We start from the raw sequence: 22,134 nt of genomic DNA, 5'->3' as shown, positions 1-22,134 counted from the left end.
GTTTTGGCGTTTCTGCATTTTCGATTTTTCGATTCCTCAAATTCTCAGTTAATTGGTTTTTTGATTTTCCCATTTCTCGATTGCTCAGGATTTCAATGCCTTACTTCTCGATTTTCCAAATTTTCAGTTCTTCAATTCTTCAAGTTTTCAGGTTTTCGTTTTCTCGGCTTCACATTTTTCGGTTTCTCAGTTTTTCGATTTTTCTATTTTTAAATTTTTAGATTTTTCAACTTTTCAATTTGTCGATTTCACGATTTGTCGAGATTTCGATTGTTCAATTTCCAAATTTTTCTATATTTTACCTTTCAAACTTTTCAGTGTTTCAGTTGTTAAATTTTCTTTTTTTCGATTTTGGGGAAATTCGATTTTCCGGTTGTTCAACGTCTCGATCTTTTGATATTTCTATTTTTCAATTATTCAATTTTAGCCTTTCTAAAGGTTCGATTTTTCAATTTCTAGATTTTTTGATTTCTCCATTTTCCAATTTCTCGACTTTTCAATTTTCAATTTCTAGATTTTACGATTTTTTTATTTTTCAATTTTTCAATTCCTCAATTCTTCAGTTTTTCATATTTTCGATTTCACAATTTATCGAGTTTTCGATTGTTCAGTTTCCGAATATTTGAATTTTCAATTTTTCAATTTTCGTTGAAAATTTTTCCCAACCTTTTGACTCTATTTCCCGATTTTTCGACTTTTCGATTTTTTGTTTCATTTTCTGGATTTCTCGATTTTTATTTTTCAAATTTTCAATTTTTAGATTTTTTAAACTTTACATTTATTCCATTTTTCAAATTTAACGATGTTTTGATATTTCGATTTCCTATTTTTTTTTTCTCATTTTTTAATGATTCAATTTTTCGAATTTTCGGTGTGTTGACATCTCAGTTTTTATATTTTTTAAATTTTTCGACTTTCGATTTTCCAATTTCTGGATTATTCAAGTTTTCATTTTTCTGTGTTTAAAAATTTCAATTTTGGAAATTTTGCAAGTTCTGAATTTTGAAATCTTTCAACATTTTGACTTTTCGATTTTTGACATGTTAGAGTTTTGTATCTTTTGATGTTTCGATTGTTCGATCTTCAGTTTTTAAAATTTATGATTTTTCGATTTTTAGAAAAGTATTGTTTTTCGTTTGTTATCTATTAAATACAGGGTGAGTCACTAAATGCGCGGTCCTCGATATCCCATCAATTAATTTATTATTTGAGATCAAAGTTGTATTATATTTATATTATTCTGTTTTTAAAAGTCTTAAAGCACAACTTAGTTTTTTTAAGTGAAACATCCTATACATTGAAAGGATAAACAAAAGTACGTGTTTTTTTGGTATCAATTAAACACAGTTTTAGTATACAGAGCGTTCACAATTTTTCTAATTACTGTATCTTCCTCTATTTTTTGTCCTTATTCTTATAATTTGCGATATGTCTCTTAAAAAGTAAAAGAGTGAACAAAAATAGGTTAAGATAAACAAACAACAATAAAATAAAGGGTGTTCTGTATTAATTAAAATATTTTTCATAAACACTCTACATACGAAATTTACTCTCATTTACATCACAACAAAGCGCCACATTTCTACATTTCTCCAAAAAGTGTCATAGCTTTAAAAAAATTTTAGTAATTTTTTTAATTGGGTTTTAAAAAGCTCATGAACTAAACCCTCAATCCTGCAACTTTCACCACGCCACCTGTCGCACGCAATCCCTCCCAATCGAAGCTCCCTGTAAAATTCATCACCGCCGCTTTCAGCGCCCCCAGACGCTCGAGCGTCGAGCCGCCGCCACCGCCGTCCTTCGCGGCGTCGTCTCACAGGTGGCGCCACTTATCGTCAAGACGTCGCCACGGCTCGATAAACATAAATCATGCATGGCGCGGTTCCTGCGAGCGTCGCTTTGAATGCAAAGGATATGAAAGGCGGTTACTGACATGCACACATTTCATAAATGTTAACCTCCGGCCATGTTTAATTTCAGGAATAATAATTCAGTCGGCGGAGTTTGCTTGCTTTACGACGTCATATGCAGTAATGTCGACAAACTGTCTTCTAGAATCTAGGAAGCGGCACTTTAGGGGTGTTCTGTCGCGGAATAATTGGCTCGGGCTTGAAAAATTCCAGTTAAGGTTGTTGCACCGAGTAGGACGTCGTTGGTTTTTTTTGACGTCGTCTAGAATTCTAGAACAATGCTGGTTAATTAGTTGGGTCGGTAGTTGTGTGTCTAGTGTGGAAATTAAAGAGCTGCTTATTGGAACACTTATTTTGATAAATGACCTACTCTTCTAAGAAAAGGTACTAGCCCCGCTCACCCACCCTTTCTTTTTTTAGAAGATTAGGTCATCTGCCAAAATCAATCTTATCTTGTCAAGATAAGACTGATTTTGGCAGATGACTTATTTTTCTAAGAAAACAAAGACTAGTACTTGCTAAAAATAAATAAATTAAAAGTCAAAATTAAAATGACAAATTGAAAAATTGGATAAATGAGAAATCGGAAAATCAAAAACTGAAATATTGAAAATTTGAAAAAAAAATAAATTTTATAAAATCGAATTCGGAATTCCAGTTTTAATTTTTTTTAGTTTTTAGATTTTTCAACTTTTGAATATTTCATTTGATAATTTGTTTGACAATTTTGCAGCTTTTAATTCCAGTCTTTTGATTTCTCAAGTTTTAACATTACAATTTTGGAATGTTTTGAATTTGAATTTTTCAAGTTCTCAAGTTAAAATTTTGTCATTTATCGATTTTTAACTAAAAGAACAAATTTATTCGAACCGAAATTTTGAAAAATCGAAAGATGCAAAAATTGAAAATTAGAAACAAAATTTTCAGATGTTTTCCAAAAACTCAGTGACAAACAATCAAAAATCGAAAATTTAAAAAAATAAACATCTATTTTCTCGATATTTTTAAAAATCAAATAATTGAGAAAGCGAAAACTGGCAAAATTGTAAAATTAAAAAATCTAAAGTTTTTTCAGTTGCCCAAATAAATGTATCCAATTTTTCAATTTGTCAATTGGATAAATGAGAAATCGAAAAATCAAAAACTGAAGTATCGAAAATTTAAAAAAAAAAAAACAAATCTTATAAAATCGAATTCGAAATACCAGTTCTTATTTTTTTTTTTAGTTTTTAGATTTTTCAACTTTTGAATATTTCATTTGATAATTTGTTTGACAATTTTGCAGCTTTTAATTCCAGTCTTTTGATTTTTCAAGTTTTAACTTTACAATTTTGGAATGTTTTGATTTTTAATTTTTCAAGTTCTCAAGTTAAAATTTTGTCATTTTTCGATTTTTAACTGAAAGAACAAATTTATTCGAACCGATATTTTGAAAAATCGAAAAATCTAAAAATTGAACATTAGAAACAAAATTTTCAGATGTTTTCCAAAACTCGGTGATACACAATCAAAAATCGAAAATTTAAAAAATAAACATCTATTTTCTCGATATTTTTAAAAACCAAATAATTGAGAAGGCGGAAAACTGGCAAACTTGTAAAATTAAAAAATCGAAAGTGTTTTTCAGTTGTCCAAAAAAATTTATCCAATTTTTCAATTTGTCAATTGGATAAATGAGAAATCGGAAAATCAAAAACTGAAATATCGAAAATTTGAAAAAAAAAACAAATCTTATAAAATCGAATTCGAAATACCAGTTTTCATTTTTTTTTTAGTTTTTAGATTTTTCAACTTTTGAATATTTCATTTGATAATTTGTTTGACAATTTTGCAGCTTTTAATTCCAGTCTTGATTTTTCAAGTTTTAACTTTACAATTTTGCAATGTTTTGATTTTTAATTTTTCAAGTTCTTAAGTTAAAATTTTGTCATTTTTCGATTTTTTACTGAAAGAACAAATTTATTCGAACCGAAATTTTGAAAAATCGAAAAATCCAAAAATTGAAAATTAGAAACAAAATTTTCTGATGTTTTCCAAAACTCGGTGACAAATAATCAAAAATCGAAAATTTAAAAAAATAAACATCTATTTTCTCGATATTTTTAAAAATCAATTAATTGAGAAATCGGAAAACTTTCAAAATTGTAAAATTAAAAAATCGAAAGTTTTTTCAGTTGCCCAAAAAAATTTATCCAATTTTTCAAATTGTCAATTGGATAAATGAGAAATCGGAACATTACAAACTGAAGTATCGAAAATTTGAAAAAAAAACAAATCTTATAAAATCGACTTCGAAATACCAGTTTTTATTTTTTTTTAGTTTTTAGATTTTTCAACTTTTGAATAGTTCATTTGTTAATTTGTTTGACAATTTTGCAGCTTTTAATTCCAGTCTTTTGATTTTTCAAGTTTTAACTTTACAATTTTGGAATGTTTTGATTTTTAATTTTTCAAGTTCTCAAGTTAAAATTTTGTCATTTATCGATTTCTTACTAAAAGAACAAATTTATTTGAACCGAAATTTTGAAAAATCGAAAAATCCAAAAATTGAAAATTAGAAACAAAATTTTCAGATGTTTTCCAAAAACTCGGTGACAAACAATCAAAAATCGAAAATTAAAAAAAAACATCTATTTTCACGATATTTTTAAAAATCAAATAATTGAGAAGCCGGAAAACTGGCAAAATTGTAAAATTAAAAAATCGAAAGTTTTTTCAGTTGCCCAAAAAAATGTATCCAATTTTTCAATTTGCCAATTGGATAAATGAAAATTCGGAAAATCAAAAACTGAAATATCGAAAATTTGGAAAAAAAAAACAAATCTTATAAAATTGAATTCGAAATTCCAGTTTTAATTTTTTTTTTAGTTTTTAGATTTTTCAACTTTTGAATATTTCATTTGATAATTTTGCAGTTTTTAATTCCAATCTTTTGATTTTTCAAGTTTTAACTTTACAATTTTGGAATGTTTTGATTTTTAATTTTTCAAGTTCTCAAGTTAAAATTTTGTCATTTTTCGATTTTTAACTAAAAGAACAAATTTATTCGAACCGAAATTTTGAAAAATCGAAAAATCCAATAATTGAAAATTAGAAACAAAATTGTCAGATATTTTCCAAAAAACTCGGTGATAAACAATCAAAAATCGAAAATTAAAAAAAAACATCTATTTTCTCGATATTTTAAAAAATCAAATAATTGAGAAAGCGGAAAACTGGCAAAATTGTAAAATTAAAAAATCGAAAGTTTTTTCAGCTGCCCAAAAAAATGTATCCAATTTTTCAATTGGTCAATTGGATAAGTGAGAAAAAGGAAAATCAAAAAAACTGAAACAACGAAAATTTGAAAAAAAAAGAAATTTTATAAAATCGAATTCGAAATACCAGATTTCATTTTTTTTTAGGTTTTAGATTTTTAATATTTCATTCGATAATTTGTTTGGCAATTTTGCAGCTTTTTCAAGTTTTAACTTTACAATTTTGGAATGTTTCGATTTTTAATTTTTCAAGTCCTCAAGTTACAATTTTGTCATTTTTCGATTTTTTAACTAAAGGACAAATTTATTCGGACCGAAATTTTGAAAAATCGAAAAATCCAAAAATTGAAAATTAGAAACAAAATTTTCAGATGTTTTCCAAAACTCGGTGACAAACAATCAAAAATCGAAAATTAAAATAAACATCTATTTTCTCGATATTTTTAAAAATCAAATACTTGAGAAGGCGGAAAACTGGCAAAATTGTACAATTGAAAAATCGAAAGTTTTTCAGTTGCCCAAAAAAATTTATCCAATTTTTCAATTTGTCAATTGGATAAATGAGAAATCGGAAAATCAAAAACTGAAATATCGAAAATTTGAAAAAAAAAATCTGATAAAATCGAATTCGAAATACCAGTTTTCGTTTTTTTTTTAGTTTTTAGATTTTTCAACTTTTCAATATTTCATTTGATAATTTGTTTGACAATTTGCAGCTTTTAAATCCAGTCTTTTGATTTTTCAAGTTTTAACTTTACAATTTTGGAATGTTTTGATTTTTAATTTTTCAAGTTCTCAACTTAAAATTTTGTCATTTATCGATTTTTAACTAAAAGAACAAATTTATTCGAACCGAAATTTTGAAAAATCGAAAAATCCAATAATTGAAAATTAGAAACAAAATTTTCAGATGTTTTCCAAAATTCGGTGACAAACGATCAAAAATCGAAAATTAAAAAAAAACATCTATTTTGTCGATTTTTTAAAAATCAAATAATTGAGAAGGCGGAAAACTGGCAAAATTGTAAAATTAAAAAATCGAATTTTTTTTTCAGTTGTCCAAAAAAATGTGTCCAATTTTTCAATTTGTCAATTGGATAAATGAGAAATCGGAAAATCAAAAACTGAAATATCGAAAATTTGAAAAAAAAAAACAAATCTTATAAAATCGAATTCGAAATACCAGTTTTCATTTTTTTTTTAGTTTTTACATTTTGAATGTTTCATTTGATAATTTGTTTGACAATTTTGCAACTTTTAATTCCAGTCTTTTGATTTTTGAAGTTTTAACATTACAATTTTGGAATGTTTTGATTTTTAAGTTTTCAAGTCCTCAAGTTACAATTTTGTCATTTTTCGATTTTTTAACTAAAGGACAAATTTATTCGAACCGAAATTTTGAAAAATCGTAAAATCCAAAAATTGAAAATTAGAATCAAAATTTTCAGATGATTTCCAAAACTCGGTGATAAACAATCAAAAATCGAAAATTAAAATAAACATTTATTTTCTCGATATTTTTAAAAATCAAATAATTGAGAAAGCGGAAAACTGGCAAAATTGTACAATTGAAAAATCGAAGGTTTTTTTCAGTTGCGCAAAAAAATGCATCCAATTTTTCAATTTGTCAATTGGATAAATGAGAAATCGGAAAATCAAAAACTGAAATATCGAAAATTTGAAAAGAAAAACAAATCTTATAAAATTGAATTCGAAATACCAGTTTTCATTTTTTTTTAATTTTTAGATTTTTCAACTTTTGAAGATTTCTTTTTATAATTTGTTTGATAATTTTGCAGTTTTAATTCCAATCTTTTGATTTTTCAAATTTTAACTTTACAATTTTGGAATGTTTTGATTTTTACTTTTTCAAGTTCTCAAGTTAAAATTTTGTCATTTATCGATTTTTAACTGAAAGAACAAATTTATTCGAACAGAAATTTTGAAAAATCGAAAAATCCAAAAATTTAAAATTAGAAACAAAATTTTCAGATGTTTTCCAAAACTCGGTGACAAACAATCAAAAATCGAAAATTTAAAAAAATAAACTTCTATTTTCTCGATATCTTAAAAAATCCAAAAATTGAGAAGACGGAAAACTGGCAAAATTGTAAAATTAAAAAATCGAAATTTTTTTCAGTTGACCAAAAAAATGTATCCAATTTTTCAATTTGTCAATTGGATAACTGAGAAATCGGAAAATCAAAAACTGAAATATCGAACATTTGAAAAAAAAACAAATCTTATAAAATCGAATTTGAAATACCAGTTTTCATTTTTTTTAGTTTTTAGATTTTTCAACTTTTGAATATTTCATTTGATAATTTGTTTGACAATTTTGCAGTTTTAATTCCAATATTTGATTTTTCAAGTTTTAACTTTACAATTTTGGAATGTTTTAATTTTTAATTTTTCAAGTTCTCAAGTTAAAATTTTGTCATTTTTCAATTTTTAACTAAAAGAACAAATTTATTCGAACCGAAATTTTGAAAAATCGAAAAATTCAAAAATTGAAAATTAGAAACAAAATTTTCAGATGTTTTCCAAAAAGTCGGTGACAAACAATCAAAAATCAAAAATTAAAAAAAAACATCTATTTTCACGATATTTTTAAAAATCAAATAATTGAGAAGGCGGAAAACTGGCAAAATTGTAAAATTGTAAAATCGCAAGTTTTTTCAGTTGCCCAAAAAAATGTATCCAATTTTTCAGTTTGTCAATTGGATAAATGAGAAATTGGAAAATCAAAGACTGAAATATCGAAAATTTGAAAAGAAAAACAAATCTTATAAAATCGAATTCGAAATACCAATTTTCATTTTTTTTAATTTTTAGATTTTTCAACTTTTGAATATTTCATTTGATAATTTGTTTGACAATTTTGCAGCTTTTAATTCCAGTCTTTTGATTTTTCAAGTTTTAACTTTACAATTTTGGAATGTTTTGATTTTTAATTTTTCAAGTTCTCAAGTTAAAATTTTGTCATTTATCGATTTCTAACTAAAAGAGCAAATTTATTCCAACCAAAATTTTGAAAAACGAAAAAACCAAAAATTGAAAATTAGAAACAAAATTTTCAGATGTTTTCCAAAAACTCGGTGACAAACAATCAAAAATTGAAAATTAAAAAAAATAAACATCTATTTTCTCGATATTTTTAAAAATCAAATAATTGAGAAAGCGGAAAACTATCAAAATTGTACAATTAAAAAATCGAAAGTTTTTTCAGTTGCCCAAAAAAAATTATTCAATTTTTCAATTTGTCAGTTGGATAAATGAGAAATCGGAAAATCAAAAACTGAAATAGCGAAAATTTGAAAAAAAAACAAATCTTAAAAAATCGAATTCGAAATACCAGTTTTCATTTTTGTTTGATAATTTTGCAGTTTTTAATTCCAATCTTTTGATTTTTCAAATTTTAACTTTACAATTTTGGAATGTTTTGATTTTTAATTTTTCAAGTTCTCAAGTTAAAACTTTGTCATTTATCGATTTTTAACGAAAAGAACAAATTTATTCGAACCGAAATTTTGAAAAATCGAAAAATCCAATAATTGAAAATTAGAAACAAAATTTTCAGATGTTTTCCAAAAACTCGGTGATAAACAATCAAAAATCGAAAATTAAAAAAAAAACATCTATTTTCTCGATATTTTTAAAAATCAAATAATTGAGAAAGCGGAAAACTGGCAAAATAGTACAATTAAAAAATCGAAAGTTTTTTTCAGTTGCCCAAAAAAATTTATCCAATTTTTCAATTTGTCAATTGGATAAATGAGAAATCGGAAAATCAAAAACCGAAATATCGAAAATTTGAAAAAAAAAACAAATCTTATAAAATCGAATTCGAAATAGTGCAGTCTTCATTTTTTTTTTGTTTTTAGATTTTTCAACTTTTGGATATTTCATTTAATAATTTGTTTGACAATTTTGCAGCTTTTAATTCCAATCTTTTGATTTTTCAAGTTTTTACATTAAAATTTTGGAATGTTTTGAGTTTTAATTTTTCAAGTTCTCAAATTAAAATTTTGTCATTTTTCGATTTTTAACTAAAAGGGCAAATTTATTCGAACCGAAATTTTGAAAAATCGAAAAATCCAATAATTGAAAATTAGAAACAAAATTATCAGATGTTTTCCAAAAACTCGGTGATAAACAATCAAAAATCGAAAATTTAAAAAAATAAACATCTAAATATTTTCTCGATATTTTAAAAATCAAATAATTGAGAAAGCGGAAAACTGGCAAAATTGTACAATTGAAAAATCGAAAGTTTTTTCAGTTGCCCAAAAAAAATTATCCAATTTTCCAATTTGCCAATTGGATAAATGAGAAAAAGGAAAATCAAAAACTGAAATATCGAAAATTTGAAAAAAAAAACAAATCTTATAAAATCGAATTCGAAATACCAGTTTTCGTTTTTTTTTAGTTTTTCGATTTTTCAACTTTTGAATATTTCATTTGACAATTTGTTTGACAATTTTGCAGCTTTTAAATCCAGTCTTTTGAATTTTCAAGTTTTAACTTTACAATTTTGGAATGTTTTGATTTTTAATTTTTCAAGTTCTCAAGTTAAAATTTTGTCATTTTTCGATTTTTTACTGAAAGAACAAATTTATTCGAACCGAAATTTTGAAAAATCGAAAAATCCAAAAATTGAAAATTAGAAACAAAATTTTCAGATGTTTTCCAAAACTCGGCGAAAAACAATCAAAAATCGAAAATTAAAAAAAAGACATCTATTTTCTCGATATTTTTAAAAATCAAACAATTGAGAAAGCGGAAAACTGGCAAAATTGTAAAATTAAAAAATAAACATTTTTTTCAGTTGTCCAAAAAAAATGTATCCAATTTTTCAATTTGTCAATTGGATAAATAAGAAAAAGGAAAATCAAAAACTGAAGTATCGAAAATTTGAAAAAAAAAACAAATCTTATAAAGTCGAATTCGATATTCCAGTTTTAATTTTTTTTTAGTTTTTAGATTTTTCAACTTTTGAATATTTCATTTGATAATTTGTTTGACAATTTTGCAGCTTTTAATTCCAGTCTTTTGATTTTTTAAGTTTTAACTTTACAATTTTGGAATGTTTTGATTTTTAATTTTTCAAGTTCTCAAGTTAAAATTTTTTCATTTCTCGATTTTTAACTAAAAGAACAAATTTATTCGAACCGAAATTTTGAAAAATCAAAACATCCAAAAATTAAAAATTAGAACCAAAATTTTCAGGTGTTTTCCAAAAACTCGGTGACAAACAATCAAAAATCGAAAATTTGAAAAAATAACCATCTATTTTCTAAATATTTTTAAAAATCAAATAATTGAGAAATAGGAAAACTGCTAAAATTGTAGAATTAAAAAATCGAAAGTTTTTTTCAGTTGCCCAAAGAAATGAAAAATCGAAAGACAGATCGAAATATTGAAAATGTAAAAAGCGAGAAATTGAAAAATTCGAAAGTTGAAAAATCGAAAAACTGAAAAATTTAGCAGTACTTGCTACGATAAGACTGATTTTGGCAAATGATCTACTCTGTAAGAAAACAAGGGTGGGTGGGCGGGGCTAATACTTGTCAAGATGAGACTGATTTTGGCAGATGACCCACACTTCTAAGAAAATAAAGGGTGGGTGGGCGGGGCTAGTACTTGTTAAAATAAGACTGATTTTGGCAGATGACACACTCTTCTAAGAAAATAACGGGTGGGTGGGCGGGGCTAGTACCTTCTCTTAGGAAAGTAGGTCAAAAAAGATTCATTTTGTCAAATACTAGCCTGTTTCGTTTAATTTAGAATAATACAACAAAATTGTGAATAGCAATAAGCAACTTTTTTAATATCGTGAACCCCATCTTGTCAGAACAGGTTCTGGAGACAGCCATCTTAAGTTGATTCCGGATAACTTCCTTAAGATTTCCAGACCCATTACAAACGCATGCAAATTTATTTTTTTCCAATATGTTGATAACATAGATTGGTCTTATTATAATATTGTTAATAATAACTGGTTTAATTCAAATCTGAAGCAAATGCGAGAAACGTTAAAATTGATAAATAATGTTTATCGATTACATGGAACATTAGAACTGAAAATAACGCTTTTACAATTTCAGAAAAAATATAATCTGGCCATTAGGGAGGCTAAAGTAAAAACTAATGACAAATTTATAGTAGATCACAGGGTTAATGCAAGAATTCTGTGGAACATTGTAAATAGTCGTCGATCTAATCAGACCTCTAACTCTCATTGAATTTAATGCCTTTTTTCTAGAATAGGAAAATAAACGATAAATACGATCGTCGATAAACATTTGTATTACCAACAAAGTTTTTCCTGAATGCTTAAAAAATGCATTTGTATTGTCTATACAAAAAAACTGATCCAAAGTTGTTTCGACAGAACTTTCATGTATTTGTTAAAACAAGATTGATCTTGCTATCGCTTGCTTATAAAAGATTTTGTAGGAAAAAGTTAAACTTGGCACCGCCCACCCACCCGTTCTCTCATGTTTTTCTTCAAAAATAAGACATAAATGTTATAGCAAATAATGAACGCCTTTTTTAACAGACTACGTTCCCACTCTCACTTTACAAAAGAACATAGAATTCACCCCGCCCATCTACCCCGCCTATATTTCACTGATTCATTTCGTCTAGTTCGAATGAAAGGTGGATTTCAACCGATAAAATTGTTAGAATGAAAAGAGCGTGTGTGGGCGGGGCTAGTATCTGCTAAGATAAGATTGATTCTGGTAACTGACATACCATCTAAGAAAATAAAGGGTGGGTGGGAGGGGCTAGTACTTGCTAAGATAAGACTGATTGCCGCAAATGATATACCCTCTAAGAAAATAGGGGGCGGGTGGGCGGGGCTAGTACTTAGTAAGATAAGATTGATTTTGGTAAATGACATATCTTTTAAGAAAAGCAGGGTGGGTGGGAGGGGCTAAAACTTGCTAAGATAGGACTGAACAATATTGAGAGTAGTCCCTGGAACTAAGAAGGGATGGGTGCCAAAAGGTTTGCCAAAATCAGTCTTATCTGGGCAGCTGCTCCTAGCCCCGCCCACCCACCCATCTATATATTATATGTTATATTTTAGTTATTTTTTTTTATTAAAGCAAAACATTCGACTGCGTACCGGATAATATATTGATAACAATTTTTATTTCAATTTTTCAATTCTTCAATTCTTCAATATTTCGATTTTTCGATTTCACGATTTATCGAGATTTCAATTGCTCAATTCCCGGATTTTTCGATTTTTCGTTTTTTTTACATTTGAAACTTCTCAACGTTTCATTCCGTTTTTAATTTTTCAATTTTCTAATTTTGGGCTTTTTCGATTTCTCTACTTTTCGCTCTCTCAATCTTTTGATATTTTGATTTCTCGATGAATAAATTTAAAAATGTTTCGATTTCAAAATTTTTCGACATTTCAGTTTTGGGGTTTTTCCCTTTTTTGATTTTTGCAATTTTTGGATTTAATTTTTTCGATTTTTTAAGTTTTAGAATTTTCGATTTCCCGATTTCTCGTTTTTTTGATTTTTTCTATTTCTCAAATTTAGTCATGTTTTGATATTTTGATTTCTTATTTTTTTTTCTCATTTTTTAATTACTCAATTTTTCGAACTTTTGGCGTGTCGACATTGATCATATTTTGCACATTTTAAGTAGGATTTATTCGCAAAAATTTTGATGACGTCATCAGTCTTTTTGGGGTCTATAAACAGACATATTTCAATTAAAAAGCTACAATTTTCACAATAATTTCAAAACGTCTGCAAGATTTCAAAATATTAACTTGATTTAAACAATAAAATAATTGACTCAGTCATTAATTTTTTTGAGACACCCTGTATAAGCAAACTCAAAAAATATAAATGGAATGATAAATCACAAGAAGAGACTCACCATATTTTTTACATTTTAGACAGGATTCATTCGTCAAAATTTCGAGCTGACGTCATCAAATTTTTGGATATTTAAAATTGTCAAAAATAACATAATAAAATAATTGACAAAAAAATAAAGTGTTAAATAAAACCTCACAAACAAACATCTTAAACTTTTTATTTAAAACTGTCATAATTTCATGGACCCCTATTTTTTTACAGACATTAAAAAAACGACGAGGTCCTCTAGGTCCTTTCTGGGGACTCTTATAAAAACTGAAAGAACTTCGGGGCCCCTAGTTTTTTTTTTATAGAAACTGAAACAATTTCGAAGTCCCCTAATGCCTTTTTCTACAGAAAATGAAAAAATCTCGGGGGTCCCGAGTGTCTTTTTTTTAAATACTGAAAGAATCTCGGAAGCCCCTAGATTTTTTTATGGAAATTGCAAAGATTTCGAAGTCCCCTAAAATCTTTTTTTAGAGAAACTGAAAAAATCTTGATGTCCTCCAAGGTCTTTTTTTTTTAAGAACTTGAAAGAATATTGGGAGTCCCGAGTGTCTTTTTTTTAGAAACTGAAAGTGTATAGATTACCCCTAATTTGTTTTATAAAAATTAAAAAAATCTCGAGGTCCCTTAGGTTTTTTTTAGAGAAGCCGAAGGAAACCCAAGGACCCCTAGAATTTTTTGTTTTCTGATGACCTGTATAAAATAGTGACGAGTGGCGTAAATAACGCGCGCTAGCTTTTTGACTTGAGTTTTCCAATTCTTCAGTTCTTTTTTGTTCTTGAGTTTTTCGAGTTTTCAAGACTAAATTTTTCACTTTTTCAATTTTCCAACTTTTGAACTTTTCGATTTTTAGATTTTGCAACTCTTCAATTTTAGTTTTTAGAACTTTCAATTTTAAATTTTTCAATTTTTCAATCTGCAATTTTTTGTTTCGGTTTTTTATTTTTGGTTTTTTCAATTTTAAGTTTTACAATTTTTCCATTTGTCTTTTTTTTTTCGAGAAACGGAAAGAATATGCAGGACCCCTAATTTGTTTTATAAAAATTAAAAAAATCTCGAGGTCCCTTTCTTAGAGAATCTGAAAGAAACCCAAGGACCCCTTGAGAAACTGAAGGAATCTTGGGGCTTCAGAGTGCCTTTTTCTTAGATGCTGAAAGAATCCCGGAAACTCCTAGGTTTTTTTTATAAAACTGAAAGAATCTCACCGAAAGTCTTTTTTTGAGAACCTGAAAAAACCTGGTGGACCTCTAGTTTTTTTTATAGAAACTGAAAAAATCTTGAGGTCGCCTAAGGTCTTTTTTTAGGGAAGCTGAAAGAATCTCGGGGACCTCCAGTTTTTTATAGAAACTGCAAGTCCCCCTAAGGTCTTTTTTAGAGAAACTAAAAAAATCTCAATATCCCTCAAGGTCTTCTTCTTAGAGAAGTTAGAGAATTTCGGGGGTTCCGACTGCCTTTTTTTTGAGAAACTGAAAGAATCCCGGGGACCCCTAGGATTTTTATAAAACTGAAAGAATCTCACCGAAAGTCTTTTTTAAGAAGCTGAAAAAAATCTCGTGCACCTCTAGTTTTGTTTATAGAAATTGAAAAATTCTTGAGGTCGCCTAAGGTCTTTTTTTAGAGAAGCTGAAAGAATCTCGGGGACACCTAACTTTTTATAGAAACTGCAAGTCCCCCTAAGGTCTTTTTTAGAGAAACAGAAAAAATCTCAATATCCCTTAAGTTCTTCTTATTTGACAAGTTAAAGAATTTCGGGGGTCCCGAGTGCCTTTTTTTTTGAGAAACTGAAAGAATCCCGGGGACTCCTTGGTTTTTTATAAAACTGAAAGAATCTCACCGAAGGTCTTTTTTTGAAATTACTCGTGATTTTTTCAACTTCTCTATAAAAAAGACTTTTGGGGACATTGAAATTTTTTCAGTTTCTATAAAAAAACTAGGAGTCCCCCAGATTTTTTCACCTTCTCTAAAAAAAGACCTTTGGAGACGTCGAAGATTTTTTCAATTTCTGTTAAAAAATGGGGGTCCACGACATGGTTTCAAAAAAGACCTTCCGTGAAATTATTTCAGTTTTTATAAAAAAAACTAAGGGTTCCCGAAATACTTCCAGTTTTTCAAAAAAAAAACACTACGGTCTCCTGTGATTTCTTCAACTTCTCTATCAAGAAGACCTTTGGCGACATCGAACTTTTTTCAGTTTCTATAAAAAAACTAGGAGTCCCCTAGATTCTTTCACCTTCTCTAAAAAAAGACCTTTGGAGACGTCAAGATTTTTTCAATTTCTGTAAAAAAATAGGGGTCCACGAGATTATTTCAAAATAAGACCTTCGGTGAGGTTATTTCAGTTTTATAAAAAAAATAAGGGTTCCCGAAATACTTCCAGTTTTTCAAAAAAAAACACTACGGTCCCCTGTGATTTCTTCAACTTCTCTATCAAGAAGACCTTTGGGGACATCGAAATTTTTTCAGTTTCTATAAAAAAAACTAGGAGTCCCCCAGATTTTTTCACCTTCTCTAAAAAAAGACCTTTGGAGACGTCGAAGATTTTTTCAATTTCTGTTAAAAAATGGGGGTCCACGAGATGGTTTCAAAAAAGACCTTCCGTGAAATTATTTCAGTTTTTATAAAAAAAACTAAGGTTTCCCGAAATACTTCCAGTTTTTCAAAAAAAAAACACTACGGTCTCCTGTGATTTCTTCAACTTCTCTATCAAGAAGACCTTTGGCGACATCGAACTTTTTTCAGTTTCTATAAAAAAACTAGGAGTCCCCTAGATTCTTTCACCTTCTCTAAAAAAAGACCTTTGGAGACGTCAAGATTTTTTCAATTTCTGTAAAAAAATAGGGGTCCACGAGATTATTTCAAAATAAGACCTTCGGTGAGGTTATTTCAGTTTTATAAAAAAAACTAAGGGTTCCCGAAATACTTCCAGTTTAAAAAAAAACACTACCGTCCCCTGTGATTTTTTCAACTTCTCTATGAAGAAGACCTTTGGGGACATCGAAATTTTTTCAGTTTTTATAAAAAAACTAGGAGTCCCCCAGATTCTTTCACCTTCTCTGAAAAAAGACCTTTGGAGACGTCAAGATTTTTTCAATTTCTGTAAAAAAATGGGGGTCCACGAGATAATTTCAAAAAAAGACCTTCGGTGAGATTATTTCAGTTTTTATAAAAAAAAACTAAGGGTTCCCGAAATACTTCGTTTTTTAAAAAAAAAAAAACCACCACGGTCCCCATGATTTTTTCAACTTATCTATAAAGAAGACCTTTGGGGACATCGAAATTTTTTCAGTTTCTATAAAAAAACTAGGAGTCCACCAGATTCTTTCACGTTCTCTAAAAAAAAGACCTTTGGAGACGTCAAGATTTTTTCAATTTCTATAAAAAAAATAGGAGTCCACGAGATAATTTCAAAAAAAGACCTTCGGTGAGATTATTTCAGTTTTTATAAAAAAATAAGGGTTCCCGAAATACTTCCAGTTTTTCAAAAAAAAAACACTACGGTCCCCTGTGATTTCTTCAACTTCTCTATCAAGAAGACCTTTGGGGACATCGAAATTTTTTCAGTTTCTATAAAAAAAACTAGGAGTCCGTTAGATTCTTTCACCTTCTCTAAAAAAAAGACCTTTGGAGACGTCAAGATTTTTTCAATTTCTATAAAAAAAATAGAAGTCCACGAGATAATTTCAAAAAAAGACCTTCGGTGAGATTATTTCAGTTTTAATAAAAAAAAATAAGGGTTCCCGAAATACTTCCAGTTTTTCAAAAAAAAACACTACGGTCCCCTGTGATTTCTTCAACTTCTCTATCAAGAAGACCTTTGGCGACATCGAACTTTTTTCAGTTTCTATAAAAAAACTAGGAGTCCCCTAGATTCTTTCACCTTCTCTAAAAAAAGACCTTTGGAGACGTCAAGATTTTTTCAATTTCTGTAAGAAATTATTTCAAAATAAGACCTTCGGTGAGATTATTTCAGTTTTATAAAAAAAACTAAGGGTTCCCGAAATACTTCCAGTTTAAAAAAAAAAAACACTACGGTCCCCTGTGATTTTTTCAACTTCTCTATGAAGAAGACCTTTGGGGACATCGAAATTTTTTCAGTTTTTATAAAAAAACTAGGAGTCCCCCAGATTCTTTCACCTTCTCTGAAAAAAGACCTTTGGAGACGCCAAGATTTTTTCAATTTCTGTAAAAAAATGGGGGTCCACGAGATTATTTCTAAAAAAGACCTTCGGTGAAATTATTTCAGTTTTTATAAAAAAAAACTAACGGTTTCCGGAATACTTCCAGTTTAAAAAAAAACACTACGGTCCCCTGTGATTTTTTCAACTTCTCTATAAAGAAGACCTTTTATGATATCGAAATTTTTTCAGTTTCTATAAAAAAACTAGGAGCCCCCAGATTCTTTCACCTTCTCTGAAAAAAGACCTTTGGAGACGTCAAGATTTTTTCAATTTCTATAAAAAAATGGGAGTCCACGAGATAATTTCAAAAGAGACCTTCCGTGAAATTATTTCAGTTTTTATAAAAAAAAACTAAGGGTTCCCGAAATACTTCCAGTTTTTCAAAAAAAAAACAAACACCACGGTCCCCTGTGATTTTTTCAACTTCTTTATAAAGAAGACCTTTGGGGACATGGAAATTTTTTCAGTTTCTATAAAAAACTAGGAGTCCCCCAGATTCTTTCACGTTCTCTAAAAAAAAAAACCTAAACCTTTGGAGACGTCAAGCTTTTTTCAATTTCTGTAAAAAAATGGGGGTCCACGAGATAATTTCAAAAAAAGGCCTTCGGTGAGATTATTTCAGTTTTTATAAAAAAACTAAGGGTTCCCGAAATACTTCCAGTTTAAAAAAAAAACTAGGAGTCCCCCAGATTCTTTCAACTTCTCTATAAAGAAGACCTTTGGGGACGTCAATGTTTTTTCAATTTCTGTAAAAAAAAATGGGAGTCCACGGGAGAACCCTAGTGTTTTTTTTTGAGAAACTAAAACTATTTTGGGAACCCTCAGTTCGTTTATAAAAACTGAAATAATCTTACCGAAGGTCTTTTTTTGAAATAATCTCGTGGACCCCCATTTTTTTACAGAAATTGAAAAAATCTCGACGTCCCCGGGGGTTTTTTTTTTTAGAAAAGCTGAAAGAACCTCGGGACTCCTAGTTTTTTTATAGAAACTGTTAAATAACTCAAGAATGTCAAAATAATAACTCAAGCTGTACAAAAAAAGTTTGACTTCCAAAGACTTACAAAATTTGAATAACTGGAATTGTTGAAAATTGCAAATTTGATATCTCGAAAAAAAATCAAACCGAATATTTCTAAAATTTTCTCTCGGGATGGGTTGTATTTTTGGAATCAGTACGTCGAAATCTGTACCCCTGAATTTTCTGGAAATTTTTCGGCAACTTTTTCAAAAGCATAATTTTTCAATATCCTTCCTTTATAAAAATTTCGGCCCACTTTCAATAATTCTCAAAATTCAACCAAAGGCATTTTCTTGTGGCTTTCGACCTCCAGAAGTGACTTTCGGCCCTGTTTTTCTATAACTCCTATCATTTTTCTAGATTCGCCCAGAGAAGTATGAAAATTTTTATGATTTATAAAAAAGATATTTTTTGACCATTTCCGGAATTCGACCAAAGACGTTTTTTCGTAAATTTGTACCGAAGTATTCGAATCTAGGGTTTTCTTATCGGTCACTCATTTTATTGGTCGAAAAGTGGATTTTGTATTGATAACTAGTGTTATCTAAACAAAAAATTAAAACTTTTTTTTGTCCAATAAAAAAAAGTTAATTTTGAAAATGTTTGGGGGCACCGAGGGCGTTCAGGTATAATTTAAAAAAATATTCATGTATGTCCTTGACAAGCCAAATTATTTACGAGAGAAAAAGCTTGACTGTCAATAATTTCCAAAAAGCTCATTTCCGGGAAGCTTTACCGGATTGTCCATTGCCTCCAGAACCTGTTCTGACAATGGGCTTCATGTATTGAAGCGGCAATATATTATTATGATCATTTTGACGCTATACCAAACCGTGCAACTTGCTATCCCGGCGCCTCCACCATTTTCGGTCTCAAATCTACTTAAAAATTGCTTCTCTGCACAAAAACCCTTCTACTTTATAAAAGTGATTGAGGGACTGCTCACAAATCTCCCAAAGCGAATCTTCCCAATTTTGATCAGTTAGTGCAATAAGTAAATCCGCTCGCGTCAGCATAAAATACCGGATTAATACCGGAAAAGTCCGCAGGAAAAGTGCGGCTTCCGTCATCCTCTCCACGTAGATATAAGACGTTACACAATTAACATTCATAGAGTGTTTTGCCTGTCTGTCGCATTATGCAACAATTATTATTCTGCTTGGAAACTCCTCACTGATATTTAGCAGAGCAGTATCTCTGTTTATGCAAGCGCCTGAAATATTTCAGCCGTTATTATCGCACCGCTTTCCATTACTTGAAATAATTTATCAAAAGTGCTACGCTTGGAATTAATAGCGCTTTATGTAATAAAAACTCCTGATTCCCTATACCCACGTGCCATAAATCGCCAAGATCCGTCCGAGGGATACATAAATTTCATCCGCGTTGATTCTGCGATGAAATAGGGTTAATGAAAAGAGAAAAATAGTAGCGATAGTAACAACAATATCGATCAATTTGCGAAAATTTTTGCAGGACATGTCTCGTTTTGAGCACCCAATTCGGCGCAATCCCTCAAAGCGCCAATTTCGCCCGACGCGTATTTTTCCATAAACCGGTGCAATTTTCTTCCTTGCAGAGAATTGAAATTTTGTGCAAGTTGTGGTAAATATTTTCCCATCGTGCCGTTATATGAAAGCGAGCTTAATCGAAATAATTCCACGGAGAAATGCGGCTTTCGTTTCGGGGCGGCTTTATCGAGGAATCTTTCCACAAAAAATATTTTATATATGCGTTTTGGTTTCCAATATGTCAGGGTTGTGATATTAAAATACACGTGTCCGGTCACGACAGGCCGGGGGAGAAGTGAACGGCGGGTGGAGTAGGAATGGAAATTATTAAAATTTGTATCAAAGTGTGTAAAGTTTTTTGAATTAAGTTTTAACTACGCGGATGCTGTAAAACATTTAACATGTGTAGTAAACTCGGTAATAAACACTAATGACAGAGACACTAGTTTGTACTACAATTATTTAATTCAGCGTAACCGCAGCTTCATTACAGACCATGTATTAGTGGAAATATTGTTTTCGACGCGAATGGTACGCACAATAGCATTAATTTTCTATTATCTAGTTCGTTACATTAATTTCGCATTGATTTTAGAATAAAGGATAGACACCAATTTGGATCTATGATGAGAGAGTCACAAAGAACCGGGGCTTGGATACAAAAGCGTAATTTTAGCCGTGGTGGCGCCTTAAGCAGAAAACAATTACAAGCTCTGAAACAGTAGAACAAAAATGTACAGCTAATTAGTGTGCCTTTTCAACGTAGCAGCGATAGCAAACATAATTTTTAGAATTTGGTTTACAAATTGGTGTTTGAGTGTGAATTAGCTCCATTAGAACGTAAGATAATACTAATATTTATTGTAAAACAGGCATAAACGGGAGTTATATTTATTGTTGGAAATTACAAAATTGATTGAAAAAAACAATCAAAGCAACAAAATCTATCTGACTGAAATTTTGGTAATTTTTCGACGAATTTTTGAAAATCAAACTTTTTCAATATGAGAATTTCGGCCCATTTTCAATCGTTTTCGAGGTTCAAAAAGATTTTTTCTTGTAGATTCACGTTCGGCTCCATTTCTTAGATAATTACAACCATTTTACCAAAATCGCAAGTTGGGATATGTCAAATTTTAAGATTTTTCAAAAAAATTGGATTCCATATTCAATACTTCTAAAATTTTGCCCCGAGACCCTAAGCGCGCTATATTCTTGGAATCAGTACGTCGAAATCTATCTTTCAGAATTTTTTGGTAATTTTTCAGCAACTTTTAAAAAAACAAAATTTCTTTTTTATGAAAATTTTGGCTCATGTTCTACCATTTTCGAAATTCAACCAAAGACATTTTCTTGTAGATCTTGTTGAATTGCGAAAATGGTCGAAAATGGAACGAAATTTTCAGAAAAACTTGCTGAAAAATTCCCATAAAATTCAATTTTGTCGCTTTGATTCCAAATATATAGTCCCAGGACAAAATTTTAGAAATATTCGGTTTGAAATCAAAATTTTTTTAATCATAAAAATTTTCTTATTACTATGGGCGAATCTAGCAAAATAATAGGAGTTGGTTGAATTTCGAGAATGGTAGAAAATGAGCCAAAATTTGGATTTTTTTTTAAATTACCCAAAAAATCCCGAAAAATTCAGCGATGTAGATTGCGAGGCACTGATTTCAAAAATATACCATGTTTGTGGCTCCAGGGTAGGATTTTAGTAATATTCTGAATGAAATCCAATTTTTTTGAAAAATTCTAAAAATGTTCATATTTCAACTGGCGATTTTGGAAAAATGGTTGGAGTTATCGAAGAAATGGGGCCAAACGTAACTTCTGGAGGTCGAAATCTATAAGAAAATATCTTTGGTTGAATTGCAGTAATGTCAAAAATGGACCGAAAGTTTCAGGTTTTGAAAAATTTTGCTTTTGAAAAAGTTGCTCAAACAATCCCAAAAAATTCAGGGCTATGGACTTCGGAGCGCTGATTTCAATACTATAACGTGTTTATGGTTCCAGGGCAAAATTTTGGAAATATTCCGTTTAAAATCTATTTTTTTTTTTAAAACATAAAAATTGCGATAATTCATTTGGCGATTCTGGAAAAATGGTAGGAATTATTAAACAAATGGGGCCAAAACTATTTTCTAGAGGTCGAAATCCACAGGAAAATTTCGTTGGTTGAATTTTGGAAATGGTCAAATATTGGCCAAAATTTTCATATTGAAAAATTTTGAATTTTAAATGTTGCTAAAAAATTACCAAAAAATTCAGGGACATAGGATTTCCTCACTTTGGTTTCAAAAATATAGCATGTATATGGATCCGGGTCAAAATTTTAGAAATATTCGGCTTGAAATCTATTTTT

The sequence above is a fragment of the Zophobas morio genome, unplaced genomic scaffold (genome assembly GCF_036711695.1).
Source record: "Zophobas morio isolate AGI-343-1 ecotype UQ-CSIRO unplaced genomic scaffold, CSIRO_AGI_Zmor_V1 ptg000016l, whole genome shotgun sequence".
In the NCBI taxonomy this organism is placed as follows: domain Eukaryota; kingdom Metazoa; phylum Arthropoda; class Insecta; order Coleoptera; family Tenebrionidae; genus Zophobas; species Zophobas morio.
Note: the sequence above shows the minus strand (reverse complement) of the source record.